The sequence below is a fragment of the Chanos chanos genome, chromosome 2 (genome assembly GCF_902362185.1).
Source record: "Chanos chanos chromosome 2, fChaCha1.1, whole genome shotgun sequence".
Taxonomy (NCBI): Eukaryota; Metazoa; Chordata; class Actinopteri; order Gonorynchiformes; family Chanidae; genus Chanos; species Chanos chanos.
The window spans coordinates 36,159,132-36,176,188 of record NC_044496.1 but is presented as its reverse complement, the minus strand read 5'-3'; the positions used below and the strand labels follow the sequence as shown (position 1 = coordinate 36,176,188).

Genomic DNA, 17,057 nt, shown 5'->3' with positions numbered 1-17,057 from the left:
TTGAATGTATGGATCTTTATTGATTGAAACCTACACAACCCCTTTGCACATGAGCTGTTTTTCTCTGAAGAATACAATTCTGTTCACCGGATTCAGGAAACAGAGCAGTGAAGTGAAACTGGGATTGAATCCAATGTAGTATAATTCCATAATCATTATTACAATGAAAATGAGAAATTTAAACCTATATAATAGTACAGAGACTGACAGTGGCATTAAAAGAGTATTAGCTCAAAGGGTGGTAAACCCTTTTTGATATCATAGTGAATGTGAACAGGGTTAGAAGTTCTCGTAGTGGTGGATGAAGTGGGTGTGATCCCGTTTGTTGATCTGTTGGCAGGCTTTCTCCACGTTCTTCGTCAAGCCTGGAGGACCGCAGCTGAACACTCCTATCCTCCCCACCTTGGGAGACGGGAGATCAGACAAAAGTGTCAGCAAATGTTTAAGTGTCATATTTACGTTGGTATTCACATCATATGCACAGATGGCCAAGTGGAGTCAAGTGAGACCACACTGTTACTGAAGCATATTTCAGACAGGCAGTGGAGGAGGGAGAAAAAGGGGGGGGGGGTTCAGATGGGGGGTTAGGGTCAGGAGGTTTGTTTGAGGTTGGATCACAAATGATATGCACGTGAATAAACATTATAAAAGCGTATATATTCTGACAGTTATGTGTAGGTTGCTACAGCAGACATGTGATGACATTTTTATATATTATAGAGCCTGGATGTTTTGCTAATGAAAACAACTCTGTATTTAATGTATAAGATATTCCAGACAAGAACTGTGGTACTGAGACGAATAACAGTGTATCTTTCACATATTTGCATTCATAAGCATACTGTCATACCTCAGGGTGCACGTCTTGTAAGGAACTGAAGAAGGAGAGCAAGGGAGGACGGCCAAAGTGAGTGATAGAACGGAGGCCAGTGAACAGGCTTCTGTTCCAAACCTTCTGGAAGTGACGTTCGCAAACATACTGTAGAGGGAGAACGGTCTTTAATGCAGCTTTCTCACTCACAACACAGTCAGTCAGAATAAGACTTTAATACAGCTTTCTCACTCACAACACAGTCAGTCAGAATAAGACTTTAATACAGCTTTCTCACTCACAACACAGCCAGTCAGAATAAGACTTTAATACAGCTTTCTCACTCACAACACAGTCAGTCAGAATAAGACTTTAATACAGCTTTCTCATTCACAACAGTCAGTCAGAATAAGACTTTAATACAGCTTTCTCATTCACAACAGTCAGTCAGAATAAGACTTTAATACAGCTTTCTCATTCACAACAGTCAGTCAGAATAAGACTTTAATACAGCTTTCTCATTCACAACAGTCAGTCAGAATAAGATTTTAATACAGCTTTCTCATTCACAACAGTCAGTCAGAATAAGACTTTAATACAGCTTTCTCATTCACAACAGTCAGTCAGAATAAGACTTTAATACAGTCAGTCAGGCAGTCAGCTGGTCAGAGTGCAATTCTTTAAGTATTTCTTTTTAAGTTTTTTTTTTTTTTAAATGGCAGATGTTTCTTATGTACCTTTTTTTCAGGTATTTTTGGCCATTTTTAATTCTTATGTATAATTTTGTTGATTCAATTAGTTACTAGGGATTCATGTCAGACATGTAACCTATGCTATTACAGATCAAGGTGATATTTGATTTCTCACTATGATTTTGTACACAGCACTGAAAAAGTCAATCCTCAAGAAAAAAAAAACATTAAATTTTGTCAGACAGAGAAACATTAGTATTTGATATATTAGTCATGACACATTTCATAATTACACAAAATATCATACTCTCAAATCTTTTTTCAAGTGCCACTACCAACAACATTAGTGGCACTTTTGAAAGAAATAACAACCATGATGTATGGTGAAAATGAAAAAAAAGGACTAAGACAGGACACAGTAAAGAATTAAAGCTGAATTATAATAAAAACTGACAGTTCCATGCCAAAATATGTCAAAATATTGATATTTTCCCTTGGACAATTGTTTGTCATTTGTTCCAAGAGACCAATTCAGAAGTTATTGCCAGATTCCCTTAAATAGTTTGGTGGTCTTACCAACATGGTGGTGCGAAGGTCAAACTTCTCGGGTAGCTGGGGTGATGTAGGTATGCAACAGAGACCAAGTCCTGAGCATCCATCTCCTCCACCTCTCTATTATGTCAGACACCCAATCAAACTGGCGCTGGTGTCCGTGTCACCCAGATAAAAATAGATCTAAAGGCAAAGTCAGGTGTGAAACGGATCTGTAATTAGTGGGTTTTTTTTAAAATACATTTGTATATAGTTTGCACATTTCCTTTAAAATTATTTTTAATAGTTGTATTTCTTTTGTCCTTATCTCTGGGGTGTGTGAGTATTCCCCTGATAGCCTGACAACTGTTAGGCCTCTGCCTGTGTTCACAAAATCTGTTCTGCATATTTTACAGAGAAGGGGACACAAACCATTACCTTTTTGCATTGAACCTTGAACTATGACTGAAGAATTAAACACCAAATCCTTTAGAATAGAGGCGAAATGGTGTGACTCCCTATACCCCCGCCGACGAGAACAGACACCTCAAAGTCTGTCCATTCCTGGTGTCCTTCTCCAAAGGGCCCATCCATGTACAACTGTATATGGTGAAATGACAACAAATGAAAGCAACAAATGTCAAGATCAGATGGACCATACTCTCAAGAGTAATGGGCTGGTTTATAAAAAGGATTCCTTCTTAAGGATAACCAAATATTTTGAAACCACATGTAAAAAAAAATATGAAAAGCTCTACCTAAGCAGTTTAAACAGTTCTATCCCTGTGTGCTCATTGAAATGAATAATACCAGCCTGTGTACCAACATTGTCACGCCCTGGTCCCTCTGTTCTCCTGGTCCCTCTGCTCTCCCACTAGTGTTGGGTTTGGGTTCTGTTTTCTCTTGTTTTCCCCCCCGTCCTGTCAGGTTTTTTGGTTTGTTCCTATCTAGTCTTTGTTCAATCATTACTCCCACCTGGTTTAGTTAGTGATATCTCGTTTAGTTTGAGTATAAGTACTCCTAGGTTTCCTCTGTTTCCTTGTGTTGGCATTGTGTGTGTGTGTTTTGATATTGCCTCCAAGTCGCGTTTACGTTCTTGTTTTGCTAAGGTTCTGTTCTCGAGACTAAGTAAGATTCTTGTTTCTTCAAATAAAGAGAAAGTTTGATCTGCAAATGCAATCCTGTCCCTTTCGAGAAACGTGACAAACTTACTCAACTCGTCCGCTGAATCACAAAGCCTTTAACTCTAAGGAGTGGTAGTATCCAGTTCTTTAGCTTCCTGCCTTTTTTTAGCTCCTATTCAAATGTTTAAGTAGATAACTTACCTTTGGGTAAGCACCCATCAAAGTTATTTGGAGCGGTAAACCTCGCGGATGTTTGCTGGTCCAAGGTCCGACAGCGCGGATGTGCATGCTGAGGTTTCTTCATGGGGTGCAGACGTAAGAGTGAAGGGATGGTACTCGTCTGTGCCCAGAGCCAGACATGCCACGCGCACACCACTGCCCTGAGCGGTACACTAACCCCAGTGGACGCTTAAACTCCAGATACGTAACACCTGTCAGTCAAAACAGTCAGAGTTAACGAAGGCACAATCCCAACCAACATGTGTCCTCAGAGTTTGCCAATAGAAGAGAAGGTAGAAGAGAGGAAGAAATTCAAGCAGGTTTCTATTTGTGGCAGTAACTAACCCTTTAAAAGAAGGTGTATACAGCTAAGATATGAAAATTACACCAATTTTTACCCCAACAGTGAATTACAGCACAATCAGTCTTTTTAGCCTGAAGGCCGCTAATATAAAAGTTATTTAAACTTAAGCATAGCTACTTGATGAGGTCTGTAGAGGGAGATGTGTAAGACAGAGTCAGAGTTCTCTGATCATGGTTGTGTTCATGTTTGAGGTAGTGATAGATACTGGGTCCTGTACCTGAGGGCAGCAGCTCTGCCTTCACGACAGGAATCTCCACCTTCTTCCTGTTGAGACTGATGAGTTTGTCAAAGAGGAAGAGCAGGGCGGGAGGGATCAGGTATATGTAAAAGCGCGGCTCCTGGATCAGAGCATAGCTACCATGGATCACAGCCTGTCCATGCAGGTGAGAGAAAGAGAGAGAGAGAGTTATCCTATTGAAAATGTAATTCCAAGGTACCCTTATGTTCGTCAAGTCGACATGTACTAAACTGCATAAACAATTTAAAAGAGTAGATATAGAATTGATGACAATTCCAGTCTGATAACGAAAGCTCACATCAGGCTCACCAGTATGTAAACCATGACATAGAAGTAGTGTGTGATCCAGAATCCCTGAAAACTGACTCGTCTGAAATGGTGAGCCGCAAACACATACATGAAGGCTAGAATCAGCAGGAGCAGGACCCCTGTCATACCTGGAAGAGGGAGAGAGAGAGAGATGAGAACTCACATATCTGTAAGCACACACACAAAATGGACGAATTCCTTTGAATCACACACAAAATGGATGAATTCTTTTGAATTTGATTCTGTGTTCTTATTCAAATCTGGTGCTGTCCTGTCTCTTACCTGGAACTGTCTGAAAGAGCCAGAAGGTCCATCTTGGTGGAAGCTCTGATCTAAAAAAAAACACATAAGACAACATTACAAACAGTGAAACAGGAGTGAATGATAGATTCTCTGTGACAAAATATAGAGTGTGTTAGCAGTTCACAGTAACAGTACTGCAAAAAGAAGAAAAACAGAAAAAGACAGAAAATAGGAAATGTTGTTCTTTAGATCAGGTTACCCATTATTTGAGAAAACTCTCGGGAACATGCAGGCCAGGATGCTTAGGTCACTAATAGAGAAAATGTAAATATCGACCACATGTCCGAAAGCATGAACCACTGAGGAGCAAACAGAGAAGAAATTAGTGTCACATCAGGAGGACAAAGACTCCCACTGTCAGGAACTCTCCCTCTATTATTAAAAGCTAATGAAAAAATGACTTTTATAGATATAACATTGTGCTCAATTTAAAAAATGTGGCCGTCAGGTGAGGCATAGATAAAATGACATTTTTCTACAATACGTCAAACCTGAATGTACACAGCATTGGGAACATCCCATAAAGTATTCTCTATATACATTATACTCTTTTAAAAATAAAAACTCCTTAAATACTTCAATATAAGTCATAATAAGCCATTCTGGTGCATAAACTCGCAGGGTGACAGAATAATTATATTGCTAAGTAAACATTACATGTACTCATAAAGCGAAACAACGAATTTAGCTACTCAAAAAAAAAAAAAACCCTCATTCCACAGATATGCAAAACTTGTTGAGTCAACTTGTTTTTTAACTCGTGCACAGTTCAACATAATCGGGTATGGTTTTCATCGCAACATGCAGTGACTAATAATTAGGCTAGGTTTAAAAGCAATTAGCTAATCCCATTATCAAGGTTGTGATCATGACAGAAGCCTTTTGTTTCTCTTCCTGACCTGTGAGGACGATTGCCGTCATGGCCATGCAGCGGTGGAGGTCGACGGCGGCGTCAAACGGGATGTATCGGTTGAGGAACGTCTCCCGGCACAGTGTGATCAGGTTCCGGCACACCGTCAGCAGCATGAACGGAAACAGGAAAGAGACGGCAGCCGCAGATCCCCGGGCCACGATGATCCCCACAGCCGTAGTCTCTGGGGATTCCGGAATTCAGATCCTGCAAACCATAGTCTAAACACAGCACTAACAGTTTGTACCTGTTAATGAAGAGTCCTAACCTTCACCTCACAGACTATGCTTATAGCACTCATAGTTAATAAAAAAGGGGAGGTGTAAAAACAAAAAGTCAAACATTCAAGAAACCTCAGTTTTTGATGATAATGTAAGGATATGAAAGGGAATTTAACCTTAAAATTAAAAAATAGGAACACGAAAGAAGATGTACTCACAGTAACATCTCTCCAGTGTAACACCTGCTGTGATCCCATAGACGATGATCAGGCTGACTATATGACGTCGGTAATTCTCCACAAAACGCTTAAACTGCTGAATCCTCTGCCTGATGGGATTTCTGTTGTAATGTTTTCTCTGTGGCTTCACATACACACTGGGACTGGACTGAGCTGATCTGAGAGAGTTACAGAGGTTTGATTTTGTCATTTTTAATTGTTCATCATTGTGTGTCCTCGCTTTAGCCCTGGGGACACACTCCTGATCAGACTTGTCCCCTTATTGCTAAGCCTTTTTTTTGTGGAAGCAGGTGTCCTGGCTCAACTACAAAGAAAATATCACTTGAGAAAAACTGAAGCATCCAGAACACACAATGAATTTATAGCCATTCATGAACGATTAACAAAGGTAATGTAACTGCTTCCTAACCATAAGATTTCCAAATAAATCCACAGGGACAGCTGTTACATAAACACCTCAAAACCATACATGCCCCCCGTTTGACTAATCTGAGGAAGAAAGGGTTTACGGGAATCTGAAGTACAACCACAGACCCATCAGTGAACAAAAACACATGTATGAACACACGGTGCTATTCCACCATAGCTCCATAGCTCTGACTGTATCATTATGGTCAGGTCAAAGGTAATAGCAATAACACAGGAGCATGTGTACAGTCTGGCTCTGAAATGCAAGTGCTTGCACCAGTTCACCTGTGTTGAGGTCACCCGTGCTGAGGTCATACATGAAGCTGAATTCATCAGCTGTACAGGTGTTCACCTGATGGATACATTGCATGCTCTGTAAGGCGTCAGTGCATTTGAGTTACTCCACCTGACTATTCTGAAAATGTCAAAACTCAGCTTACTTCACACCCAACCTTTTGCGTAGCTCCTGCCCCTCGATTCCATTTGAGACGGGAGTACTGGCGTGATAAGATGGCGAACTGTAAATCAAACAACATATATTTTCACAAGAGTAATGGAGAGGGAAAAAAAATTTGTCTGTAACTCATATTTTCTCATTTTAATGAGTTTCCTTTTTTATATTGTTTTAATTTCATGTCTTTCTCTTAATGTCTTTTTTGCATAATACTTTCTTCATGTTTTCTTCTTTCTGTTTCATTTTCTTTCTTTTCTTTTTTAAATCTGTGTATACACTGAAGACCACAGGATTTTCACCATGATGTGCATTATCAACAAAAGTTACTACCACAGTCTATTGTGTGCCTGTTATTGATCATCAGTTCAACAGCTAACTTACCTTTTCCTTGCTGGATTGAGAAAAGAGACTTTGTGTTGCCTTTTCAGCCTGTTTTTACCCTCCTTCTCCATGCCTACAAACAAATCCCACAGAGTTGAATGAAGTGCTTTGCAACAATCACAAATACTAAATGCTGTCAAATCACTGAAATGCTAAAAAGGAAGTAGAAAGGGGGAGAGAGAGAGAGAGAGACAGAGAGAGAGAGAGAGAAAGATACAGCACTGTAAAAAACAACTGTTTTTATAAGCAGTTATGAAACCCCCTCACTAAGTAGCTCAGCACTAGTTTATTAACCACTAGCCATGACTGCGACACAATCTCAGATTTACTTACAGAAAGGCGGAGCAGATTTTTACTTTATTGTAAAACACTCTACGAACGAGGTTGCTCATTCTTAATGTGAAGCATTAACGTGACATGCGAGATGTTTCTAAAGAACACTAGACCCTCTGCTCCATTCACCTTTGATGTTAAGCTGTGCGAACTGCAGCTCATTCTCATGGTCGCTGAGCAGGAGGTGAAAATCTTGCCAGGTTATCTGTTCTTTAGCATCAAACCCCGCCGCATGAATCATAGCCTGAATGGCTGCATCCACCTGGCTCGCAGACAGACAGCCACTGGAGATCTCGATGAAAGACCTGCCCAAGGGTGGAGAGTTCGGTGAAGAGGAACTAAATATGTTCAGTTTACAAACAGCATGAATCACCAGTATATCTTAGCATTCCTAACAGAACTTAACTTTTTTACATGAGGCATGTCTGAGCAAGAATACTTCCTTCCATCATTATGAGGAAACATTCACTAAAACAACAAAAAGAGACCTTAACATTTACCTGAGTAAGGTGGAGAACTCTTCCTTGGACAGGAAGCCATCTCCTCTGATATCATGCATTGAAAACAGAAGTTTAGTCTTCTCCTCAGGCGTGCCTGTTTTTCAGAGGAAAGTCATTAAATAGAACGATACATTAGATTGTATATTTCATACTGAATGGTTTTGTTACACTGCTATCACCTAATTTAACACCCTGCAAACATTGTAACTTGACCTTTCATGAAGACAACAAAGACATCAAGAAACTCCTGGAAGGATAGGTATCCATTGCCATCCTTGTCTGCCAGTGCAAACATGGACTCCACAAACAGTGAGTCAGGTTTTAGACCGAGTGCGTCGGCAAACTCCGCTCCTGTGAGTTCACACTGAAGAGCCTCCCTGGTCTTCCGACTGGATTCATTCCTCAGGTATCCTGTGTCACTTCTCTCAATATCCAGGATCTGAGAGCACACAAATGACCTTTAGACATTTGACTGTTTAGACTGTTTTCAGACCACTCTTTTATGATAAAAATGGCCCCTCTCTGTTGATATGGATGGTGAACATCCAAAAAGACACTCTGCAGTGAACGTCCAAGTAGTGACCAATGTCTATCAAAAGTACTTCAAACAGCTTTTAAATGCAGTTCACACAACCAGGTCCAGGAATATAGTGGCCACTGTACTCTTGTCTGAGATCCCTCTTGAGGGAATGCATACACCTGAGTCTAGTAGGCGATTTGTAGGGGTATGAGGGGGTTGCCATCCCCTTTGTTAGCAAAATGACCAAAATGCATCTTCCTTGTTAACCTGCCATGCCCCTATATACTCTATACAGTAGTGTCAGTGACCACTGGGCCATTCCCCCTGTTGGCCATTGGGCCTTCCTCCCCTCTTAAAAAATGACGAATCACCTCCTGTCTGAGTCCATACCTGAGCAAAAGCATGTCTGAAGAAAGTGTCCAGTATTTGAGCCCTCTGCTCTCTGGTCACTGCCTCTTTCAGCAGCTCCTTCTCTGTCATGTTCCTCACTGTCAGGCCTAGGGAACTGTCTTCCAACTTCGACTGCAGGTGTCCTACAAACTGTGACCTCCTGCCTTCATCTTCAAAAAACAAAACCTGTGGAAAAGAAGTGAACACATGTTGTTGGTGGAGGACATTGTGGGTTTGCTTGACCTCATTGTTCCACATTCATCTAAGGTCTTTTAGTGACGACTCTGCACTGTCGCGCCTGATTCGATCTGTCAGTTTCACTGAATCATCAAGCCCTTGGTTAGTTCAGTCAGGTGTACCAATGCTGGGCTAAAATATGATGTCCACTTGATTCCCAGGGAAGGAACTGTAAAACACTACATCACAGACCAGTCCAATGTGAATGAAAACATCACTCACCAGGTCATACTCTTTTGGGAGTTTGAGCAGCAGTGCATTTTGCTGGCGATCACTGGACAGCATGACATCCAAGTAGTCCTGAGTATCCAAATTGAGTGAGCGCACTGGAGAGTTACTGTGGTTAAAGATCTGCAGCTTCTTATTGTTGTCCATTACTAGACTGATTTCTCGAGGAGGTTCATTAGGCCCCTGCCATTCACAGGCTAACCATGTAACAAGGAGAGATGGGATAAATGATAGAGTTATACTCAGGCCAGGTTCTGGGTACCCAGTAGATAGCATAAATTGGTTCTTTCCAAGCATCACTGGGCCTGATTTTACTGATCAAGAGCTTAATGATTTGTTGACAGTCTGAATCAGAAAGTATTTGCTTAGAACTAAACTGTGGTGCTCAATGGCTCCCTGAAGCCAAAGAGTTCACACAGAATTCTTTGAGTGCTGAAAATCTGAACCTCTGAAAAGGTACTTGAACTCACCAGTGATTCCAATTGTGGGCTGTTCATGTTTGCTTGAAGTTTTGACCTTTTTCTGAAACCTTCTGAAGTTGTATGAACGCATGTAGGCCACAACAGAAGCCACAACATAGCTTACTAAATGGGATTTACAAAGAGGGAAGTAATTTCATTAATAGTATGAATATGATGTGACAGTACTTCTATCTGCATTTTTTGTGCAATTCAAGGAGGAAGGTCTTCAAGTAATTAGAAAAGATCTTTAAACTATCAGACCATCAGCAAAAGTGAGCTTTATTTTCACAAGGAATTGCATGTGAGGGCTATCAGCAATGACTGTTATTGTGATTTTAATAAATGTCATATTTTGATATGAAAAACAAAAAGGGTGGAAAAAATGTATACGGACCAAGAGGAAAGCAGCAAATGACGATCACGGTGACACCATAACCAGCTTGGCTGTCAGACCCAAAGAAACGGTGCATTGTGGCTTTGGTGCAAGGGTGAAGATCTGAGGCATTGATTGGTTTAGGTTGAGGGCAAGGGTCACCTGAGGGAGACAGAGCATCATCAGCGTGAAACATGATCATTTACAGATGTCTACATAATTACCATAAACAATGTTCAATATCCTTAAATGACTGGTCAATCACATACTAAGTATACATTAAAGATGAAAATAAAAAAAACACTAAACAACAGGGCTTCTTTTCTTTGATGCACAGTATCTCATACTGATGTAAATATTAGTTATTATTAGTACTCATGTTGAAAACATTTTTACCGTCCATCCAGTAGAACACATTCTCTTGAATGTCTCCCTCCTGCGCACTGGTGACAGAGAGCAGGACATCGTAGAACTTTGTCTTTCTTATGGTCTTGATCTCCTCCTCAGTGAACAAACTGTGGTAAAGACAAAGACAACACAAGTGTTTGTAAAGACATTATACCTCATAAAGAGAGACTGGAGGAATATCTACACAGAGTTGTGGTGACAGAATGTGATAAACTCAAGCAATCTCTGAAATATATTTCATTGTAATACTACAGTTCCATAAGTATGATATGTCACATCCTATGAATCCCTTCTTACCCATTTTGCTTGTTCTCAAACCAGAAGCGGTCTGCATTCCTGATGCGCTCAAACTGGTCTAAGATAATAGAGGAGAAAACAGGACCAGGTCCGTCCGCTGACTCCAGCAGACCACCAGGAAACAGTTCCAGCCTGGAGATATCATTCTCATAGAGCTCAGCCAGGTCCATAAACAACTGTAACATTGGAGACAGAAGCAGTGGTTGAGGAACTGATAGATCAAATATAATAAGTTCTGACTAGATATCTCTCTTTATAGCGTTAGTAATGAAGTCAGCATATTGACACATTCTACCTGGATTGGTGTGAGTTTACCTTTGGGTCAGTCTGGTTGAGTTCACGGTTGATGTCTGCCCAGGTCTCTACAGCTGAAAGGTTCAGTGCTTTTCTGACCTGGTTATAGCTTGGCAGCCCAGCATCCCTGCCTCTCTGAATGGTCAAAGCGACCGCATCAGACCGGGAGAACCGTAATGGACCGTACATGTAATCTAGCCACACAGAGGAAAGAGAAGACATGGGCTTTCCTGTGTTGTACTGATACATCCCCATACTCATGGACAAACATTTTGTTGCTACAGCAAGAAGACTTGTCTAAAATCTGCTCTCTTTTTTCAGAGGTTCAAGGATGTGTGGGGACAGTCACAGAGCAAAATAAAATGAATGATACTGTCCATTTTCATACTAAAGAAAACTGCAAAAACATACTGCTAAAAGTTCATTACTTGTGAATGAGTATGATGTGGCACAACTAGTTAGGAGGATACAGCTTCTTCTGGCAACAGCTTCATTTTTTCTCATAAATATTAAGGATCATCCCGAGCCAATCATACGACTGTAAAATGCCATTTATAACTATTTATATAGTGTTAGGATGCATTATAACTGCCACATAACACCATTGTACATACTGGTTTTTAAAGGAAATGTCATGAAAATACCTCTTAGGTCCTCCACGATGATTCTGTCCTCTCTCTCAGCGATCTGAGAGACCATGCCCATGATGAGGTCATCCACATCATCACCTGATATCAGGTTGGGATTCTAGAGCACAAACAAAGATTGGAAAAAAACTTGATGTATGACATTACAATGTTTCATGTGAATTATAAGCTCTCTCTCTCTCACTCATATACTCTCCTCCTCTAGATATCTCTCTGTGCTCTGTGAGAAATCATTGTAGCCTTTGTCGGACTCACCTCTCTGCTCCAGAAGTTGTTGCATAATCGCAGGGCTGGAGATGTGCTTTCATCAATATTAACAACACTCCGATAGTGACAGGTTCTGTTTCTGTGCTCGTCAGAAAGCATTAGCCAACAAGTCATCATCCAGTATCAACACATGTTGTATAGCCACAGAAATATACCTTGTGGGGAAGAACTCTGTATGTCCTACACCAGTACTAAACCATGTGTATAATTAGCGTTGTGTATGGTTTCTATAGTGCAAAATGACACCTCTTGTACAGTTTCAGATTACCACAGATTTTAAGTAAGATTTTATGTTGCAAGTTTCACAAACAGTAATACTGGACCAGTCAATGCACCGGTTATTCATATACTGCCAGTCAAATAATTGTGTTTTAAAGAGCATGACAGGCTGTGTTTTTTCTTTTTATATTTGAACCCCATGATAAATGTATCAAACTTCTAAGACATATCTGAAGTCAAAAAATCAGATCCCAAACACAAACAAATGGGTCATTAAGACCCAGGTTTTTGCTCCAGTAAAACGCAAATTCAGCTAATGACATTAGAACAAAATGTTTGAATGTGAGTACACACCTCATATAGACACCAGGGGGAGCCATAGACATCCAAAAGCTGGCAGCAGCCTGAAACTCAGGAGAGACCCCAGGATCCACATATTTCTGATAACCTAAGGAGGACCATGTAAAATCAGAGAACATAGAAACTAAGAAAAAGAAAAAACATTGCAGCTGAAGGAGCAGAGAACTATTTACAACAAAATATTTACAAATAGTATACCGAAAAGGACAACAAAATACCAGTGATACATTTTTTCCCCCACAAAAATCATTAATATAGCATGCATTTTCAAAGGTGACAAGATCAAAAATGCATCTGCTCCAGAGACATCAGCAGGGGATTCTCCAAAGATTTTAGCAGAAACTTCAGATAAGCGCAAAAGAAATGTGTCATAGAATATGATGGCATATAACATATATAATTAGAACCCCCTGCCCCCCCCCCCCCCCCCAAAAAAAAACCCAGTTAACTCAACAGACCACCTGGCTCGTTTTGTCTTAACCCTCAGTGACGCAGTTGAAACGCACAGAGAGTTTATTCAGAACCACAAGTGGTGACTCAACTAAGCACAAATTACTGAAGCATAGCCATATCAACCTACAAACACACACACACACTCACACTTTTACCTGGATATGGAGGTACTGAGACTCCGAGATACGCTGGCAACCATTCATAGAACGCAATATTCTGATAAAAGGAAAACAGGACAGAAATACAAGGACACAGTGAAACACAGAAATCTTAAACTTTTGCACTGATATGGTTTGTGGTTTTAGGGATTCATGGAGGTTGCCAATAAAATGCTATCGTAAAAATTTTGGCACATTTGCAATAAGTCTCAGAGCATAAAAAAAACCCCAAAAAACAAATGGGAGACATAAGGGTATACCAGCCAGTCTGTTAAAAATGAATAAGCTTTAGGGCTTTCTCTCTACAAACAAAAATCACAGGATCACAAAGATTTTTTTTCTGTACCTGGAGCGTGGCAATGACCCACTTTCGGGCTGTTTGGAATAACTCTTCATCTGACCAGGCTGGATGCTCCTCCCGCAGCTGCAATGCTAGGACATTATGATACCGAAACCACACGATCCCCTCAACAAGTGTCAGGACATTTTCATTAGCCCAGGCATTCCCCAACTCTGAAGAAACAAATGGAAGAGACTTGCATGTTACAGTGAACCTCTTTGCACACTGTAGACTTAACTTCCCTGTTCAGTGTTTTATTGGACAATAATGCAGTGGTTCTGATCACAAAAGTCAAACCATAACTTCTATGTGTGACTCACTATGCTATCAAGCACGTTGTCTACAGTAGCCAGTGATTAAGTAATGACTAATGTTTGAACTATATTTCTACAACACATTTGTTCTACATCAGGACCTATCAGAATTTTCAACTACACAGAATTCCCTTGTTTGCTCAAACCAGTTCAATGTCACTGTGTTAACTGATTGTAAAGATTGTTTACCATATAGACCATGGGGACCAGTTTGCCCAGTGGAAGGATTGGGAGCACTCCACATAAGGTAGTCGTTACCGCTACGCATTGGCATGCCTGAGTCCGAGACCAGAAGCCCGTCAGAAAAACTCCTCAGGGCGTCACTCCAGGAACTAGATGGTCCGTAGATAGAACTGCCATCTATCCAGGCTGTCACATCGTTTACCTGCCGCAACAAAAGCAAAGAGCAAGTGTAGCTCTTCCAGTGTTAAATTTCCTTGAGTTTTACATGGTTGTTTCAGGAGACATTTTAAAATTTCAGGGACACCTATGTAATTACAGTTACCATCAGGAAGTCGTTGCTCTCCATTGCTTTCATAATTCCATTTACCCTGCTGAGCATACATTATATGTACTCAAAGGTGTTCATGTAGTTTGCAGGTAACATTCAGACAAACAGCGAATCAAAGTGTGAGTACCTGGCAAACACATTCTGTATGCAGTATATTCATTTACCTATAGCGTTTACCCCCTGTGTGTCTTAATGGACCAGTGCCGACCTGGGGTGTAAAATCTAGTAACCAAAGTAATGAATGGGAAGCTTGATGAATAGGAGCTTAGCAACTAGAGTCTGGTTTTTGGCACGACAGACCCAGGTTCAAGACCTGTGCTTGGCATGCTCTGAAATAAGCTCTGTAGCCTGAAGCACGTGGATGTCTGTCCCCATGGAGGGCTGAGCAGGCTACCTATCAGCAGTATAAAGCCCTCCAAACTGACTAAATATCACTGACTAAAGAAACATGGATTATACTCTGTAGTGCTCTTGGAGATGAACGCAGGCATTCCTGAACCCAGCACTCTCTTCTCTGGTACCTGTGTCCTGGGATGGTTCGGACTCTTCCCGCTTTTATGGTCCCAGTGTGCTCTCTGAAAAGGCAACAGAACCTGACTGGTATTGTCAGGGTCAAATATTGCGTCTCCCTTTGGGATTGGGATATCCATGTATTCAGGTGGACATCCAGGCCTTCTGGTCTCCGAGACCTCAAGCACGGCATGATAACCTGAAGGACCAGGAGACAAAGCACCAGATTTTACTAACATCATATAGTAAATGGCATTTTGTGGGCATTTCAATTAAAAAGTAGATCCAATTTGACTGTTGTGACAGTATTTGGTGGTTTCAATGTAAGGTTTTCACACCTCCATTGATAGATACAGGAGCATGGAAGTCAGTTATTTGGACGTATACTGAATAAAAAATCTCCTGCACACTGCCTACCGATACTTGTGCAAGAAAGCTGTGTGAAGAGAATTCCATTTACATACTGAATATTCAATTGATCTTTGTTATCAAAGATCAGGCACATCAATACGTTTCCAGTCAGACAGAGACTTCAGAGATACAGATGTAAATTTGTAAAGTCAACAAAAAGTGAAAATTCCTATTAAAAAGCACACTTGAATGTCTAGTCTCCCCTGCTAAGCTAATGCCAACCTCGTTTGGAACAGCTACACTAGACGAGAGGTCAATTTTCACTATTATTGTTTCTGTCATATTATCATTCATGACTGACAACCTACGGTAATTCTTAGACTTGAAGTTAAACCAAATACTACTTACCGAAGAACACCGACAAAACCGTCTGGTTCCTTTTGGAGAGAAGTCCGGGTTGCCCACTCGAGACAACACTGCTTACTTCACGTGGGTTCGGCAGCGTTTTGATTGGTTCGTAAACTCCATCAGAGTAGCGCGCAGGCAACAGTCGCATGAGAGACGCTCCTGAGTCATAAGTAGCCGTTTTAATAGTTACATATAGCCTATTTACATTAAATAAGATGGAAGGACGCTTACCTGCAGCTCCTCGGCTGTGGTACGCTAAGTTGTTGTACCAGCCGTCAAATCTTTGAACTTCCCACGTAATACTGGACTCCGAGTCTGTACAGGTAGAGTTCGTAAGTAAGAACAGTCTAAGTCGGTGTAATGATAGATCACAATGAGATGTACATACCAGGATACGTGCTATGGATGTTTTGTTGTGGGTGTTTATTTCTGTGTTTGAGTGTACTCACACACACAGCAAATGATGACAGACAGTCCAGTTAAAATGTTCCAGATTGTTTTGCGTAAATACATCCTTACAGAGGGGGCAACCAAGCGGAGCGCCTCTTTAACCGGCAAGTCACCTAAAAGAACCCTTGAGTCGAGGGGGAGGCATGTGAAGACAAAATACATTGGCTGCTCTATCGGACAGATGACATTGTTTACAATTTGTGTGCGTGACCACCATGGCCCGAAAATACCAGAGTATTCGTTGCCGGAACCAGGACGCATTTGAATCCAACACTATTACACTCCAAACGCAATACGCATAAGGTAAGGAATATTTCACCATGAAAAACAAACAGCAAAGCAGAAAAAGTTATAGTGTCGTATTTAAATTCTGGTCAGTAAAACTTACCGTAAAGTATAGAATCTGACAGCAACAAAGTACTGCAGCGAACTAGAGTGAGCTCATCCAAAAGATGTTTATAAGGAGCCTCATGGAAATGGACAGTACAGAGGCACAGAAGGCATAGAAGACCCTTATGCTTGGTGATAAGACTGGGCGGCAGGCTTCCTGAAGGGGATGGTCATTACTTACTGACATCTCTGTTCATGGAATGCTTATCAATGCAAATTAGCTCTAATTTAGGGGAAAGGAGAACATATAAAAGATGTGCACCTTTCGGCATGCTGTCAAGTATCCTTCTTTCACCAAAATATTTGTTTTTATCACAAACTGCTGTCCTGTACTTTTTTCAGGTAAGTTTGGAATATAACACTTTATGTGTGTTGTTTTATGATTTAAAAGTGTCACACATTGAGATTGATGATTATTGTCACACATTGAGATT

The 17,057-nt window shown here is 40.8% G+C and overlaps 1 pseudogene; it reads right to left on the bottom strand.

The window, feature by feature from the left end:
* Window positions 1–279: 279 nt before the first annotated feature.
* LOC115804805 (dual oxidase 1-like) lies at window positions 280–16,895 on the bottom strand (annotated as a pseudogene).
* Between the last annotated feature and the right edge of the window lie 162 nt (window positions 16,896–17,057).